We start from the raw sequence: 12,563 nt of genomic DNA on the forward strand, positions 1-12,563 counted from the left end.
CCCAGTATAGATCTCAAGAGATGTTGGCACCCAGGAATTTGAAACTACTCCTTCTTTCTGCTGCTGATCCTTTGATGAGGACTGATTCCCTCGACTTCCAAGGCAGTTAGTTACTAGTTTTGTTAGTTCAGTACAGCATTGTGGACCAAAGGGCCTGTCCTTGGGTGCACTGTTTGATGTTCGACATTGTGAAGTGAGCTGGCTGCTAGCTCAAGCAGGAAGCCAGTGGAGAGCCATAACTAGGAAACTGGCAATGACTGAAAGACATTCTCAAATACATTGGCTGAATGTCTCTTGCTGCAATAGACTGCAGAAGATGGTATCTGAGCAACACAGAGCACACAAAACAATGTTTCAGGCATCATCTATGGAGAGAAATAAACATTTTACATTTCAGGCTGAGAACTTTCATCTGGACACAGTTACAATTGGCTTATAGTAAACCAGGCATCTGAATCTTGAGCTAAGAGACTTTCACCATTACGCCAGAGATCAAGGAAAAATTGCTGACTATTTCACCATTGAGCACATCAAGCACAGGTGTATGGAGATCAGCTACTCTGGACTGGGTGTTGTGCAATGAACTGGAATTGATTAGAAAGCCCAAGGCAAAGGAACCCTTGGGGGCCAGTGATTATGATATAATAGGATTCACCCTGTAAGTTCAGGAGAAGCTAAAGTCAGATATATCAGTATTACAGTGGACTAAAGAGAATTACAGAGGCATTAGAGATGAGCTGGCCAAAATTGATTGGAAGAGAACACTGGCAGGGATGACGGCAGAGCAGCAGTGGCTGGAATTTCTAGGAGCAATTCAAAAGGCACAGGATTAATACATCACAAAGAAGTATTCTAAAGGCAGGATGACACAACCGTAGCTGACAAGAAAAGTCAAAGCCAAAAAAAAAAAGTGAAGAGAGGACGTACAATAGAGCAAAAGTTAATAGGAAGTTACAGGAAAGCTTTTAAAGACCAACAAATGCAGCAAAAATGTCATAAAGAAGGAAAAGATAGAGTACGGTGTTAAGTAAAGAGGATACCAAAAGTTTCTTCAGATGTATAAAGTGTAAAAGAGGGGCAAGAGTAGCAGTCTGGAAGATGATGCTGGAGAGGTAGTAATGGGGGACAAGGAAATGGTGGAGAAACTGAATAAGTGTTTTCTATTGGTCTTCACCATGGATGACACGGGCAATATGCCAGAAGTTCCAAATAGTCAAGGGGGCAGTTGTGTGTGAAGTTGCCATTATTAGGGAGAAGGCTCTTGGGAAACTGAAAGGTTTGAAGGTAGATAAGTCACCTGAACAAGATGGTGTACACCCCAGAGTTCTGAAATAGGTGGTTGAAGAGATTGTGGAGTCATTAGTAGTGATCTTTCAACAATCAATCAATTCTGACATGGTTCCAGAGGAATGGAAAATTGCAAAAGTCACTCCACTCTTCGAGAAAGGAGAGAGGCAGAAGGACAAAACTTGTATGCCCGTCAGTCTGACTTCAGTTGTGGGAAGATGTTGGAGTCAATTGTTAAGGATGTGATTTCGGGGTACTTGGAGGCATGTGATAAAATAGGCTATAGTCAGTATGGTTTCATTAAGGAAAAATCTTACCTGACAAATCTGCTTGAATTCTTTGAAGAAGTAAGAAGCAGGGTGGACAAAGGAGAATCTGTGGATGTTGTGTACTTGGATTTTCAGAAGGCATTCGACAAGGTGCCACACATGAGGCTGCTTAACATGTTAAGAGCCCATGGTATTACAGGAAAGAGTCTAGCATGGATAGAGCATTTGCTGATTGGCAGGAGGCAAAGAGTGGGAAGAATAGGAAAATTTTCTAGTTGGGTGCTAGTGACTAGTGGTGTTCCATAGGGGCCTATTTTCAGACCGCTTCTTTTTACATTATATGTCAATGGTTTGGATGACAGAATTGATGGATTTAAGGCCAAGTTTGCAGATGATACAAAGATATGTGGAGGGATAGGTAGCTTTAAGGAAGTAGGAAGTCTACAGAATGACAGACAGATTTGGAGAATGGGCAAAGAAATTGCAGATGGAATACAATGTTGGGAAATATATGGTCATGCACTTTGGCCAAAGAAAGAAAAGCATAGACTATTTTCCAAATGGAGAGAAAATTCAAAAATCTGAGGTGCAAAGGGATTTGGGAGCTTTGTGCAGGATTCCCTAAAGGTTCATTTGCAGATTGAGTCAGTGGTGAGGAAGGTAAATGCAATGCAAGAGGACTAGAATATAATAGCAAGAATATAATGTTGAGGCTTTATAAAGCACTGTTGAGGACTCACTTGGAGTATTGTGAGCAGTTTTGGACCCCTTATCTAAGAAAGGAAGTGCTGACATTTTAAAGGAGCTTCATGAAAATGATTCTGGGATTGAAAGGCTTGTCATTTGAGGACCGTTTGATGGCTCTGGGCCTCCACTCACTAGAATTCTGAAGAATGAGGGGTGACCACTTGAAACCTATTGAATGTTGAAAGGCCTGGAGTGGATGTGGAGAGGATGCTTCCTATGGTGGGGGAGTCTAAGAGCAGAGTACACAGCCCCAGAATAGAAAGGAGTCCTTTTAAAATTGAATTGACTTTATTTCCTACATTCTTCACATACATAAGAAGTAAAAATCTTTACGTTATTTCTCCGTCTAAATGTGCAATGAGCAATTTATAGTAATTTATAATAAATAGTGTGTACAACTGGATAGTCAATGTAACATAGAAATGCAGAAAAACAGAGATGAGGAGGGATTTCTTTAGCCAGAGAGTGGTGAATCTGTGGAATTCTTTGCCATAGGTGACTGTGGAGGTCAAGTCCTTGGGAATACTGAGGTTGATAGATTCTTCATTAGTGCAGGCATGAAGGGATATGGGGAGAAGGCAGGAGGAAAGTTGGATTAGCTGCAATGATATGACGTAGCAGACTTGATGGCCCAAATGGCCTAACTCTGCACCTATATCTTATGGTTTTATATCAGTTCTGGCAATTGATAATTGAGGTGCTTGTGTACCCAAAGAATTATCCATCACAAGACTGTGACTTTTTTTATCTGGCCTTTTGAGTTCAGAAGGTTTTTAAACCATCTATGTGAATTTCTTTGTTTAAACAAGGGGGTTTGATAGCATTGACAGTTGAGATGTGCCCTCATTGTACATAATATTACAGTGGAACTCTTGTCTATATGCAAATATTGAAGAGAATTTTGCAATTGTGATAATACAAATCTTATTCCATCAACTGCAGAGTATAAAGCTCAATGCATTTTGATTTGTAAATTGATAAACAGGTAAAATTAGTTTATTATTGTCACAGGTACTGAGGTATGAATGGCCTGTTTCTATTCTGTATAACTTACAACTCTCTAACTTACTCTATGACATACAACTCTCTAATTAATTCAGTGCTACTATTCAGCAAATGAGAGGACTGATCTGATTGAATGGAATTGACACACCTACTATTAATTTGGAATGACAGAGCAGAGGTAATTGCATGTTTGGCTAACTAAACTGGAAATGGTGTGTAATTAGACATTTTTAATATCACCTCTTGAACGTGATTCTGTCCATCAGGAAAGGTTAGCAGACAGTTCCAGCAAGTAATTAAGAAGGCAAATGACACATTGGCCTTTATTGCAAATGAACTGAAGTTTAGAATAGGCAAGCTTTGTTAGAGTTTTACAAGTTGTTGATGAAGCCACATCTAGTATACTACATACCCTTACTTAAACATTATATTATGGCATTGGAGGAGGTCCAAAGGCAATTTACCATACTAAATCGTGGGATAAGAGGGTTGTCCTGTTGAGAGAGGGTAGACTTTTTATTCCCGAGAACAATGAGAAGTGACCCTGTTCAGGCACATATGATCCTAAAGGGGCTTAACAAGACAGCTGCTGAGCTGTTCTAAATAGTGTGAGAATTGTGAACAAGGGTTCACAGTTACAAAATAAGGAGCTTGTAGCGATGTACTACATACAGAGCTAGAGACGACACCCAGTCGGTAAGCCGTTTCGAGACTAGTTTATTCAAACTTCGCGGCGCTGGCATTTAATCCCTAGCGCCCGCCCACTCCGGGCAGAAATAACAACAGAGGTGCATTTCCAAAGTCTCTCCCCACGTGCTGGCTATTGTGAGCCGGTTCGCCTGCGCAGAAAGTGGGTCGCCACATAACCACCCCCTCCCCCAGAACCGTCAATACACCTCCCAATGTCCACAGTCTGGATCAGCCTCTGTTTGGGAGGTCTGCCTCTGCGCCATGGTGCCTGAACCTCAACCGGCTGCACCAAGTCCACATGGGCTGGTTTGAGTCGGTCCACCATGAAAACCTTCTCTTCCCCCCAACGTCCAGAATGTACGTGGACCCGTTGTTGATTACCTTGAATGGCCCCTTGTATGGCCGCTGTAGTGGTGCCTGGTGTCCGCCCCTTCATACAAACACAAACTTAGAGTTCTGCGGGTCTTTGGGTACATTGGTTGGCGTCCGTCCGTGCTGTGAAGTCGGTACGGGGGCCAGGTTGCTGAGCCTTTCGCATAGTCTGTCCAGGACTGCTGCGGGTTCTTCCTCTTGCCCCCTTGGGGCTGGTATGAACTCTCCCAGGACGGCCAGGGGTGCGTCATACACCAACTCGGCCGACAAGGTGTGCAGATCCTCTTTGGGCGCTGTGAGAATTCCAAGCAGGACCCAGGGAAGCTCGTCCACCCAGTTAGGTCCTCTCAGGCGAGCCATGAGAGCCGACTTCAAGTGACGGTGGAAACGCTCCACTAGTCCGTTCGACTGTGGGTGGTAGGCAGTAGTGTGGTGTAGCTGTGTTCCCAACAGGCTGGCCACAGCTGACCACAGGCTGGAGGTGAACCGGGCACCTCTGTTGGAGGTAATGTGGGCTGGTACCACGAAACGTGCTACCCAGGTTGTGATCAGTGCTCGGGCGCAGGAATCGGCAGATGTGTCGGTGAGCGGGACCGCCTCTGGCCATCTCGTGAACCGGTCTACCATAGTTAGGAGGTACCGCGCTCCTTGGGACACTGGTAAGGGTCCCACGATATCCACATGAATGTGGTCGAACTCCGGTGGGTGGGTTCGAACTGCTGCGGCGGGGCTTTAGTGTGCCACTGCACCTTGGCTGTTTGGCACTGCGCGCACGATCTGGCCCATTCACTGACCTGCTTTCAAAGTCCGTGCCACACAAACTTGCTGGAGACCAGCCGGACGGTTGTCCTGATAGATGGGTGTGCCAAACCGTGTATGGAGTCGAAAACTCGCCGCCTCCAGGCTGTCGGAACGATGGGGCGAGGTTGGCCGGTAGCCATGTCGCACAGGAGAGTCCTCTCACCTGGGCCTACGAGAAAGTCCTGCAGCTGCAAACCCGAGACTGTGGTCCTGTAGCTGGGCATCTCGTTGTCTGCCTGCTGCGCCTCCGCCAGTGCTGCATAGTCCACCCCCAGGGACAGGGCCAGGATAGCTGGTCTGGAGAGTGGGTCCACCACGACGTTGTCCTTTCCCGAGACATGCTGGATGTCCGTCGTGTACTCCGAGATGTAGGTCAGATGTCACTGCTGGCGAGCCGACCAGGGATTGGACACCTTCCTAAATGCGAAGGTCAACCATTTGTGGTCCGTGAACACAGTGAGCGGCCTGCCTTCTAAGAAGTCTCGGCATGTACCAGTCTTTTCCCTTGCAAGTTGACCAGCAGGCTGTGAGCTCACAAGAAGTCCACCCCCAGGAGTGGTTGGGCCACGGTGGCCAGTGTGAAGTCCCGCGTGAGCCAGCTGGCGCCGAACTGCAGCTGCACTGTGCGGATGCCGTAGGTCCATATCGTGCTGCCATTTGCGGCCCTCAGGGTGGGTCCTGGTTTCCTGTTGCGGGTGTCGTACCCCGTCGGGGGCAAGAAGCTGATTTCCGCTCCGGTGTTGACCAAGAAGCGGCGTCCCGACTGTTTGTCCCAGATGTACAAGAGGCTGTCCTGGCAGCCAGCTGCCATAGTCATCAGCGGTAGCTGGTCCTGTCCCTGGCCCTTGCAGGACGGGTGACAATGGTAGGCTTCTGTGCCCCACCGCTGGTGGTAGAAATACCACTGTTCACTGTCCTCCTCACTCCTGCCTCTGTGTTGTGAGCGCCCCCCTGCCGGGCCTGGTCTGGTCTGCTGTTGGGCATGTGGCCTGATAATCTGACCGACAGATGCCATGCTCTCCCTCTCCCTCTCCCACAGCATGTCTGCCCAGGCCGCCACCTTCCGGGGGTCGCTGAAATCTGCTTAGGCCAGCAACAGATGTATGTTCTTTGGGTAACTGCTCTAGGAATGCCTGCTCAAATATGAGGCAGGGCTTGTGTCCGTCAGCCAGGGCCAGCATCTCGTTCATCAATGCTGACGGCAGCCTGTCTCCCAAATCATCCAGGTGAAGCAGGCGGGCACCATGCTCACACCATGAAAGGCCAAAGGTCCCCATGAGCAGCGCCTTGAATGCTTCATATTTGCCTTCTTCTGGGGGCAACTGTATGAAATCCGCAACCTGGGCGGCCGTCTCCTGGTCGAGGGTGCTCACCACGTGGTAGTGACGAGTGGAATCAGAGGATATCTGCCGAATCTGGAACTGGGCTTCTGATTGGCTAAACCACACGAGTGGTCACAGCGTCCAGAAAGTCGGCAGTTTTAGCGAACTTGAACAGATGAAGAGTCGGTCAGCTTTGGTCCAAATCCTGTTTGGACCGTCGGGGTCACCAATGTAGCGATGTGCTACACACAGAGCTAGAGACGACACGCAGTCGGTAAGCCATTTCGAGACTAGTTTATTCAAACTTCGCGGCACTGGCATTTAATCCCTAGCGCCCGCCCTCTCCGGGCAGAAATGACGTCAGAGGTACATTACCGAAGTCTCCCCTCGCATGCTGGCTATTTGTGAGCCGGTTCGCCTGCGCAGAAAGTGAGTCACCAAAAGCTATTCATTCAAACCTGAGGTTTACAGTAGCTTCTTCTCACAAAGATCAGTTTGTACGGCTGGGTAGTTCTCTGTCTGGGATGGTGGTGAGTGGCAGTCGAGCACCGCAAGGGACTGTCCTGTCTCTGTTTCTGTTCACACTGTATACCTCCGACTTGCAGTACAAATTTGAGTCATCACTTGCGGAGTTCACTGATGACTCTGCGGTGGTTGGGTGTAACGGAGATGGGCAGGAGTTGCAGTACAGGGGACTGGTAGACAAGTTTGTGGAGTAGTGCGGGAGGAATCACTTGCTTCTGAATATGGCCAAAACCAGGGAATGGACAATTGATTTTAGGAGGATGGGGACTGTGATGAGTCCTGTATACATTCTAGGAGAAGAAGTGGACAAATACTTGGGTGTTCACTTCGACAACAGACTTGAGTGGAAAACCAACATCAAGGCTGTTCCCAAGAAGGGGATGAACAGACTATATTTTCTAAGAAAGTTGAGATCCCAATGTGTGCAGCAGGATGATGGATATCTTCTACCAGTCAGTTGTAGCAAGTGCTGTCTTCTTTGCGACTTTACTTTGGGAGAACAACATCGGTGCTGGTGATGCAAAGACTAAATACACTCATCAAAAAGGCTGAATTCATCCTCGGCTACAACCCAGACACTTTTGAGTTAGTGGTGGAGAGGAGGTCACTAAGCAAACTGTAATCCATCATAGACAATCAGGCACATCCTCTCCATGACTTACTGAACAAGCAGTGGAGCACCTTTTGAAAAGACTCATATAGCTCCACTGTCACAAGGATCGTTACAGAAAATCGTTCCTACCTCATGCAATAAGCATTTACAACAGTTCATCTCTGTGTGACAGGAGAACACACACCATAGTACAGTTGTCTGTTTTATCTTTGTACATTATTAACACACATTATTGCAAATTATTGCACATTGGTAAATTATTATAGTATGTATTGTTATTCTGTACTTTATTATTAATTATATCTGTACACAGCTAAGTGTGTTTTTAAATGTTGCTGCTGTAACAAAATAATTTCCCACTTGGGATCAGTAAAATATTTATTATTATTAATCTTTTGAATACTTTACGAGGGAGTGATAGTCAGATCATTAGACAGATATATATCAGGATGATTGAGGAATTGAGGATTATGGGGAACTGGACCAATGCCAGAACAGATGCAGTTCGATTGAAAAAGGAAGAGAGAGACCTTTACCACAGTGAGCAATACGCACAAACTGCTGGAGGAACTCAGCAGGTCAGACAGCGTCTGTGGAGAAGAATGAACAGTTGATATTTCAGGTTGAGATCCTTCACCAGGATTGGAAAGGAAGGGGGGATAAGCCAGGATAAAAAGTTCAGGGGATAGGGTGGAGTTCAAGCCGGCAAGTGAAAGATGAGATCAGGTTGGGGGCAAAGTGGGTGGGTGTAGTTACCATAATGATGAATGATGATAAAGTTAACTTCTTTAGTACTACAGCAGAGCCAACAGGAATTTTCTCTTGACGAAAGGGCTTTCTCTCTCTCTTAAATCTGGTAAATAAATACTTTCCTGTTCTTGACCGAGCACAGATGCCCCGAAACAACCTTGAGCAGTACTTCATTAGCGACTTATATCTGGCAGTTGTGAAAAGTATTGTGTACATGTTGCAGTTTTAAGTGTTTGTGTCAGAGTACAGAAATAGGTCCTTCAAACCACTAACTCCATACTAACCATCAAATGCCTATTTATGCTAATTAACCATTAAGCTTTTTCATTTTCCCAACATTCCCTTCAGTTCCCCTCCCCACCCAGATTCTACCATTCCCGTAAACATTAGGGGCAGTTTACAAACAGCATTTTAACCTAATGACTTACAGGTTTTTGGGATGTGGGAGGAAATATTAGAATCCAGGAGCTGCTCATGTGGTCACAATGAGAGCTGACAGATGCCACATAGACAGCAACTGAAATAGGTATTGAAACCAGATCTCTCAAACTGAGGCAATAGCTCTACTAGTTGTGGCACTGTGAAGCCTAAAGGAAGGAAATCCATATTGAAGAAATGTCAGCAACTCTTTGATATGTGAAAATCAAAGTTAACCAGAATTAATTACCTGGACAATCACACTGGAAATTCATCGCCCACTTTCGGTCTAAGCGTCATGTTGAGATATAGCATGTAAACCGGTCCTTCGGCTAATCTGGTCAATGGTGACAATCGACCACCCGTTAACACTATTCCCACGTTAATCTCAATTTTTATTCACCCCACATTCTCCTCAAATCCCCAAGATACTATGACTCACCTATGCACTAGGGACAATTTCCAATGGTCAGTAACTATTGTAGGAGCAAACGGAAAGGACACGTGAAATTGGCGTTCAAATGGAAGAGTCATTATTGGCTACAGGAGGAAGAAATCAGTGGGACATGAGCTTGCCTTCATCAGGTGACTGGAGGTGGTGAGGGTTAGCAACTTTAAATTCCTTGGTGTTTTCCTATCAGAGGATTGGTCTTGGGACCAGCACATAAGACCCATTTCGAAAAAGTTCCAAAGTGCCTCTACTTATTTAGAGATTTCACAGATTTAGCATGTCGTCTAAAACTTTGATGACCTTCTATAGATGCAAGGTGGAGTGTTTGTATAATAATAATATTACTATTCTTTTTGTATTGGCACAGTTTACCTTCTTTTGCCCCTCAATTGGATATCAGTAGTTTTCCATTGATTCTATTATATATCTTTGTTCTATTGTGAATGTCAGCAAGAAAATGAATTTTAGGGTAGTATATGGTGATATATATGTACTTTGATAATATACCTTGAACTTTGAATTTCGAATTTTGAAATTTAAAATACTGGGTGATTTATTAAAACTAGCGTGCACCAGGAGACTACTGAGCACTGATCTGCATGAGGGATGAATTTAGTACAGCTTTCGTATTCTCAGCTGACAAGACTACACAAAAAAATGACAAACAATAAAGCTAGGATTTGATGGCAGAATGGTGAATACAGAAATTATTTATTTACAGCAATGTGCGCACGCTATAACATAATTAATGAAGTTGCTGAAACTTGGAAGTCATCACTGATGCATTCCATGCCTCTAGTTTTGTCCTTTGTCTGTCATACCTTGTTGCCATATCAGCGTATTGAACGTTCCTATTTACGAATCATCAGCCTTCAATATTTTTTCCCTCAAAGCAGTCCCAACTCTAGGCCCTTGGCCTGGAATGGGCAACAGGGCCTAAAGACTAGATCCCAAACATTTCCCGCATTTGTCCTACTAAATGACCATCCCTCCACTGCAAACACTTTATCTGCTGTCACAGTATACAGAATCTTCATAATATGTTCATCAAGGTTATGGCCCAAAATGTTGAATGTTTATTCCCTCCACAAATGTAGCCTGATTTGCTGTGATCCTCCAGCATGTTGTGTGCATTACACTGTTTATTATTGATAAAGTTTATCTTTGAAATAAAAAAAAAACAAGGTTGCCGTGAGGCGAAGAAAACCTAAATCACTGGAAAATTCATGGTACTTATGCTGATTCATCTTTTCCTGTGAGCCAGCCAAACTCTGTCCACACCCATGTTAACTCCTACACTGTTCTGATTTGTAACTTCAAAACATTAAACTAATTCAAGCGAAGAGAGGAGTCCAGGAATACGGCTCCAATTCAAGTTTGCTTTGAGTGAGGCATGCACATATCATGTGGTAGAATGATGATATGTGCAGTTAACATTTTGTAACATATAACTCGTAATTAATTACATAAACAACAAAGAATGCATAATTAAGCAATATATTTACAATATTACTGAAATATTGAACGCACAATACCTCCTTGCTAAGCTATAAACTCAAGATAGAATGTACCTCAACTATATATATAGTATATTATACAACTACTATACAGACATCCACAGCATAGTACATTTTAAATTGTCCCATTCAGCCTGACAGATTTAATAATGTGGAGGATTCTACTCATGTGGGATAACGTCTTTCCTGACAAGGGGATCACTATGCCTGGCTAGTGAGACTTGTAGCTGCGAAACAATCTTTGGTTCTGGGGCCTCCTCTGAGGTGGTCATAGGAGTTGACTCTGAGACTGCAGGAAGTGGTGCTGAAAGCGGTAGACAACCTTCCTCTCTATCAATTGACTGCTCTCCTCAACTGATCAAGTATCACCTTCAGGTTATATCAGACTCAATCTCCACGTATAGGAGTGTGGTACAGTTCTGTCCTTAATCTTTCCAAATACCCACTTTTGATCACCTATGTAGTCCCTCACTAAGACTGTTAGTCTCAGAGTGAAACATCAGACCTCCTTATCTGAGGAGCCTTCAATTTGTCTCAGCTGTTCATCCTGCATCCTCCTTCTGAGAGTGGGTTTAAGGATATCCAAGCGCGTACGCAGGTACGCGAGTGATGACCCAGGAACAGCATAACTGGTGAATTGTTGGTTATGGAGTGTGCTGCATTGCAATATGCAGGGAGGAAATTGGCGAGCTTCTCACTCATGTTAGTATTGTGTGTTCTGATGATTCTTTAGACTCTGGACATACCCTTCCATTAAGGCATTTGCAGCTGCATTTGCAGATGTAATATGTCTTACTCCATTACAAACTGTGGTCCATTGTCACCAACTAAGGGTTCCCGAACATCATTCTTTGCAAAGGGTCCTCTCAATACATTAACAGTGTGCAAGGCTCTAGAGGAGGCCATTGGAAACACTTCTGGCCACTTTGTGGTCGCATCCACTACTAACAAGAAATTTGTGCCCATAAACGGTCTGGCAAAATCCACGTGAATCCTCTGCTGGGACAATGTATGTAGGTCATTCCCAGAGATGAAGAGGTGCAACTCTTGATATCCTGTACAGAGCATGGCAAGCTGCTCGATCTGATCAGTTATCCCAAGCCACCAGACTGTAAATAGATGACCGGCATGTAACTAGATGTAGCTCCTTCAACTCTTCAGCTTTGAGCTTGGATGGTACAACAATCCTCAATCCCCTGGTCACGGTCAAGTTCAACCTGGCACTGGTAAAAATGGGAAAGTGGCATTCCTGTGGCATATTCCAGCCATTTTGTTTGGCTACGTAGACCTGAGACAGGGTGGGGTCTTTTATTGCTTCCCTTTGGATCTTTTCTGCCATAATAGGGAGACTTTTGATTTGTGTTGGAGAGAATACATCAAGAGGAGTGTCTTTCACAGTAAACTTTTCTGATACTTCCTTATCCAAGGGTAAACAGAACAATCCATCATCATTTCCATGATTAGTCATCCGCTTGAATTCAATCTTGTAATTGTATCCTCCAAGAAACAGAACCCATCTCTGCATTTGTGCTGCTGCTATTAGTGGAACGTGCTTCTGTGGAATGAAAATGGACACTAGTGTTTGATGATCAGTAACAAGGGTAAACTTTCTCCCATACAAGTACTCGTTCAAACGTTTTATGCCCCAACTCAGACTCAAGGCCCCTTTGTCAATCTCTGTATAATTTTTCTCTGGAGCAGTAAGAGAACGTGAAGCAAAGGCTATGGGGCATTCACTAACATTACTTATAACATGCAACATGACAGCCCTATACCATAAGGCGAGGTGTCACAGGC

This window comes from Hypanus sabinus, chromosome 21 (assembly GCF_030144855.1).
Source record: "Hypanus sabinus isolate sHypSab1 chromosome 21, sHypSab1.hap1, whole genome shotgun sequence".
NCBI lineage: Eukaryota > Metazoa > Chordata > Chondrichthyes > Myliobatiformes > Dasyatidae > Hypanus > Hypanus sabinus.